This window comes from Cupressus sempervirens, chromosome 4 (assembly GCF_028749045.1).
Source record: "Cupressus sempervirens isolate cs-2001-9-10 chromosome 4, ASM2874904v1, whole genome shotgun sequence".
In the NCBI taxonomy this organism is placed as follows: Eukaryota; Viridiplantae; Streptophyta; class Pinopsida; order Cupressales; family Cupressaceae; genus Cupressus; species Cupressus sempervirens.
The window spans coordinates 520,039,178-520,045,962 of record NC_143121.1 but is presented as its reverse complement, the minus strand read 5'-3'; positions in this window follow the sequence as shown (position 1 = coordinate 520,045,962).

Sequence of the window (6,785 nt, the reverse complement as noted above, 5' to 3'; positions counted from 1 at the left end):
AGCTTCCCTGTCTTCAAACTTTACATCATTTGTACTTCCAGCTTATCATCTATTTCTAGCTTGAACATGCACTTTAATCTTTGTTTTTTCCTTTAAAACTAAAAGTAGTAATGTAGTGATTAGCTTCTTTTCTCCACTTCTTGGTAACTTCATGACTCTTTTCACTTTTGGTCGCGACTACATGAAAATGGTTACGATAACCATTTTGTAGCTTTGCCACTTGATTTTTTAATTGCCAACTTATCCCTGTGATGTTCCACTATGCACTTATCTCTACTTCACCATGATGTCTTCTTGTTCACCACATATACCTGCAAAGAAATGAAACCTTTACTTAACCTTATTTGCAACATTATAGCAGTTAAGATTTTATCATTTAACACTGTAGAGATGTAGCATTGACTGTCAAAACAAGCATTGTCTCTCCATCACAACTTTATATCAAATTTCTTGTAAACACCCCACTCAGTAGCAAACTATAATACTTAACCATCTTACAACATCACAGTACTTAAGTTATCTATCTTTCCAACCAAAGTGACCCAGCGATCCATATCATGTGGCTACTCAACCCTTTATCACAACATCTCTACCCCAAAATCTTATTGTGACATAACATTTGTTAAGGTGTGAGAATGCTTATCTCCTCATCTTAGCTTATTTCCTTAACATACATTTTAACCTTGCAAAGTAGTGAAACCCTTTCTTTTGGATCCATTGTTGAATCTCTGCAGTTTATGACTTAACACCTTCTATACCCACAATGGTGTGAAAACTTTATCTTTAACCCTTTTGCCACTTTTCAATTGTCAACAACATGACATCGTTTAACCTTGTGATACTGTGAACATGGTTTCTAATCTAACTGTCACCCTTTTTACAACTTTTCATCCATAAAACTTAACTCATAATTTAACCCTGTGATTTTGTAATCATCACTTATCTCCACTTCTCCACCCTAACTTCACATTGTCTTTAACTGTATGAGATGTAGAAATAACTTAAATCTTGATCACCATGGTTATAATTTGCAGCTTCACAACTTAAAAGTCACCAAGTAAACCACAAGTTGTAACCCCATAGTTTCAAGCTTATCTCAACTTCCTGGCCTTAACTTGAATGCTAGCCATGTTGCCTACAATGTCATGATAACCTTGTAGTTGACTGCTTTACAACTTCATGGTCCTCAAAATAGTTAAACAACATAATGGAGAGATACAGCGATCAAAACATTTTCATGACTCTGCAACTTAAAGTACTTAGGGCCATAGATTTATATCATACAAAATAAAGCAAAGGAATTAGGGATATGGAAAACCTTTTAAACCATAGGGTATGAATAACAATTTAGGGGTTTTCATGGGAAATGACAACACTTTAAGAAACCCTAAACATGAGGATACATTTTCTTCCTAATTTTGAATAAGAAATGAAAAACTTTAGGCCTAGTCAGTAATCAAGCCATCAATGACTCTAATTGAGGATGATGGATGACTTGTATCTATGCAAGAATTCAAAATTTATGGGTTAAGTAAACCAAACACATGACAACAAATGACAACATTTGGAGGGCAACACTTGAAAAAACATGGGAAACACACAAATAAAAAGGAACAACAAGATTGTACAAGATTTACAAAATATACAAAAATGTAAAGCTAATGTTCATGGAAAAAAAAGTATTTCAACATAAATACCTCTTCAAGAATTATCCATGAAATGCAAATTCCAGAATATCCCCTAATAATTCCTTTATAAAATAAGAGTCTCTCCCCAATTTTCATGAATTAAATATGGGCCTAACCAAATAAGATCAAACTTTCTATGTTTTCCCTTTTCTACTAGCCTAGCATTCCATAGCAACACCATATCATCTAATTGAAACTTTCTTGCTACTGTCTTCTTATCATAAATGCTTAACCTGAGTTTGCAAATTTGCATTTCCAGCAGAAGCATCTGTCCTTGTCTCATCTAGTTGTAGAATATTATCCATTCTAGTCTGCATTTCATCAGTGAAATCTTCATCATATTGTTGTGAAAACTTATACATCTCCCTTAAATTATTTTGAGGCAATCTAGCTTGTATTCCAAACATTAAATCAAATGGTGTACACCATATGACCTTTTTCACTGTTACCCTGTTAGCCCATATTGCCAATGGTAGTTTGGAATCCCAAGCCTTTTTATTTTTATCTAAGATCCTCTTAATGATCTTTAGTAGACTCTTATTACTTGATTATTCTTGTCCATTTCCTTGGGGATGGTATGGTGATGAAGTAGACTTGGTAATGCCATATTTTTCATAGAAAATCTAATATTCTACATATCTGAAACACATTGCATTATCTATGTGACTATCTTCTTAGGTATCCAAACCTAGTAATGATGTTAATCAGGATAAAATCCATTACTACTTTGCTGGTAGACTTTCTAATAGGGATTTCCACCACCCATTTTGTAAAATTGTCAGTAGCTACCAAAGTTCTAGCATGTCCTCCACTTGACTTAACTGCAACTTTACCTATAAAATCAATTCCCCATTGTTGGAATGGTGATTTCCCTTCTACTAGTTTCAATTGTAGATCTCTAGAAAAATTTAATTTACCAACGAATCTTTGACAAGCATCACACTTTTTCACAAGTTCATATGCATCTTTAAAAAGAGTGGGCCACCAAAATCTTGCTTTGATCACCTTGTGAGTTGTTGTCTTATCCATGTAATGGCCTCCACGTATCCCACCATGCATCTCATTCAAGATTACTTCTAAGTGTTTCTAATCAACACACCTGAGTAGCACACGTTCCATACTCCTCCACCATAGCTACCCACCTATAATAACATATCTAATAGTTTACAATTTTAGGGCTCTCCTCTAATTATCATTTAGCCCTAGTGAATCTTTCATATATTGCAAATAAAATATTACTCCTTTGTACCAATCACAGACATCCATATCACATAATTCATTTCTATAATCACCATCAAGTTGGTTTATCTGATTTGCTTCAAGACTAGCCTCTGTCATTAGCTTAGCAAGTCCTTGTCCTCTTACCAACTTGGTAATCTATTGGAATTACAAGTGGAAAGAGTAAACTTTTTTTTTGTGGGGGGGGTGGTGGTGAATCAATAGTTTGACCTTGGACCCATAAAAATTTCACCATTCATTCATTACATGCATTAACAAGTAAGTTGAAATAACATGTAAAGCATATGCATCTAAAACATATAACCATGTAAGCACTCACACACATAACACTAGATATGATTACCCAAAAACCCTCCAAGTGAGAAGGTAAAACTGGGGTGGGGATGACACCCAAAAATCTTCACTATTGTAGTAATAAAGTGTATCTAATGAAGGTTACAATGTTTTGAACATGAAACATGATCTACCTTGTGAAAGGTCTACCCTGTTAAAGGCTTGCAAAGACTATTAGGTCTCACCTTGTTAGGGGATTTCAACACCCTATTAAAAGTGTGCCTTATTAGAGGACTTCAACTTACAACTAAGTAAGCACCCTGTTAAAGGATTTCATATAGCCTATTAGGAATACTCTGCTTAAGAGATTTAACTAAAATCACCTATTAAAATGTCTCAACATAGATCCTACGATTGGCACTTGCTTTCCTTATAATAGATCACCTCTACATAATATTTTACTGATCCTTCATGATCAGATGTCTCAATGTTTTATCCTTCTCTCTATCCTCTATTCTTCTCTAACTAATTCTTCAATTCACTCTTTGATCATAACTTCTAAGTCACCTTGAATGCTCTACATGCAAACTATCTTGTTCACTCATTTAATTCCTTCCACATTCCTCTTTCATAAATATTTCAGGGCTTCATCCTCCTTAAGAAGACTTAGGTGGCTTAGGGTTAGGTATGAATCTATGGCTAAGATTCATCCATTTTGCTACTTAATCCTTCCCATTTTCTAATTGGCTACATGCAATTGCATAGGGAATCCAAATAGAGATTCATCCTTATCTCCAAAATATCAAAATATAATATTAAGTCAACTCAAAAATGGTTTACATAGTTTTTTGTGCCATTACAAACAAATATGTCAAAACTATATCACTCGGCATATGAAGTCTCTAATGCCCAGCATGCACTGTTCTGTATACTGTGACTCAGCACCTGAATTACTCAGCATCCATTATTTACTCGACTCTTGAATCTCTTGGCATAGTCTATTTGCTCGACACTTTAGTGACTTGGTACTCATTGCAACTCGGCATGGTCTAATATTTACATGTTGTGCTTAGCATGTATTACTATTTTGGCATAAACTAAGTAAATGGCTTAAGTGTGTTGACACTCACTTGTGAAAACCAATCTGAGATCAACATAATCTAGACATCTATGCTGAATTCTTGGATCCTATTAATCCATCTACATCTTCTCCCTGAAACTTCTTGTTGTGATAAGATATCCTTCACTATAGCACTAGGTAAAAAACTAATCATAGTAGCTCCCATTAGATAACATCTAAATACCTTCACAGCCTTGACCAATGCATAAGCTTTTTTTTCATTAATGTCATACTTCAATTCTATAGCCTACAAGGACTTATTGAAAAATTCTATTGGTTGTTCATATCCATCCGCATTCTTCTACAATAAAACTATTGCAATAGTATGGAATGAAACAAAGGAAAATATGTGCATTGTTCATGAATAATTAGGGGAGTTAAGACATGAGCATCCTTTATTGCTTGTTTAATCTTTTGAAAAGCCAAAATTGTCTCATCACCCCCATCTTATTTCAAAACCTTTCTTCAACATCTTAGAAATTGGTCTACTTATTTCTACAAAATTGGTGACAAACCTCCTGAGGAAATTAATTTCCCCAAAGAAATATTGAATGCCTTTCAAATTCTTAGTCTTATGATTTTATCTATAGCTTCCACCCTCTTTGGGTCTATCCTAACTCCTTCTTTACCAACTAAATGACCCAACAATTTACCTTCAATAATAGCAAAGGCACATTTCCTAGGATTCAATAAAATGCCTTATTTAAGAGATTTGATAAATACCTTTTCAATATGCATACAATGGTCATTTTCATCCTTTGAGTATGCTATTAAATCATCTTGATACACCACTAGATACTTATCAATTATGTTTGCAAAGGCCACATCCATGGCTCTCTAGAAAGTAGCACCAGCATTATTTAAACCAAAAGGCTTTTTTCTATAAACATATGTTCCCCAAGGTGTTGTGAATGTAGTCTTGTATTGTTCTGATTCTTTCACAACCACTTGATTGTACCTAGAGAAACCATCCATCATAGACATCAATTTTGATCCAATGAATCTTTGCAACATGGCTTCCATATTAGGTAGACCATAATTGTCCTTTAATGAAGAAATGATCAAATTCCTAAAGTCAACACATAATCTTATATCACCATTTTTCTTCCTAATGGGAACCAAGCTTGATACCCAAGAAGAATGCTTGATTGGTTTGATGATTCATGCACCCCTCAAATTTATCAATTCTATTTGCATCTTTGGTGCTAGAGTTGGATTGATAGGCCTCTATTTCTATCTGAAAGGTTTAGCTACCTCTTTCAATGGGACTTCATGTTGAAAGAGATCATCTCTATAGGCCTTCAAATCATCATATGACTAGGAAAACACATGTTTGTAATTTCTCAGTAAACTAACCAAAGTTTGCCTGATTTTAGGAGATAACTTCCAAGCTATATATACTTTCTTAGGTGTTTGTTTGGTTCCAAAGTTTATCTCCTCTAAATCCTTTACATCATGCTCTTTTTTATTTGTGTTAGATCTATCATGATAGTCAAAAATAATTTCTAATACAACCAGCCCCTTATGAATCTTGTTTTTTTTTCAATTGAACAACCACTTCACCAAAAATGGTATTCTTGCCATCTATTATCCCCACAAGTGTTGCACAATCAATCTTCTATCACCAAAATTGGTCCTCGCAATTTAAATTCCTTATAATGTCTTTCTCTTCTTCAAGACCTATGAATTTTGGATATTATCAAGGACTGAGGTCTGGTTTGCACTTCCACTTTTGATAAACCAACAAAGGTTATGTCATTAGGCTTTATAGAAATTTTTTCCAGCAAGTTAGCCATCTTGTTATTACTCCTATCCTTCCATGTTATCCCAAAGGCATCAAAAACCTCTATCATATCCCAAAAAACATTTCTATATTGTTTTAGTCTTTTGTTCTTAGAGACATGTACTTCTCTTACTTGGGAAACAATTAACTTAGAATCACCAATGACATATAAGAACTTAATGTCATGTTTATGAGCCAATCTTAATCCTAATAGTAAAGTCTCATACTTTGCAATGTTATTTGTACATGGAAAATTTAGAGTAAAAGAGAACTTATAAGTGAAACCATCAGGAGAAATCAAAAGGATACCTACTTCTGATCCTTCTTTGCAACAAGCTCCATCAAAGTACATTATCCACAAATCTCTTTTTTTCATTTTGACTCAACTTCCACTACAATGGGTGACTTAAATTTTTCCCTTTTCAATACCAAAACTTTAGCCCTAAATGCATTAATATTAGTGTCTACAAAGCATGTCATGTCATCTTCAACTTCTGGTTCAATCATATAGACACTTTTGGGTTCCCTATTTATTCTTACCAACTTATCATCAATTTGAAAAGTCACATATAAAAAATCACATTGAAGATTTCCCCCAACTCCATTTCCTAGATAACAACATGCCATATTGGGGTGGGATATCCACAATTAGTACACTCATTGTTTGTTCTTTATCAAGATA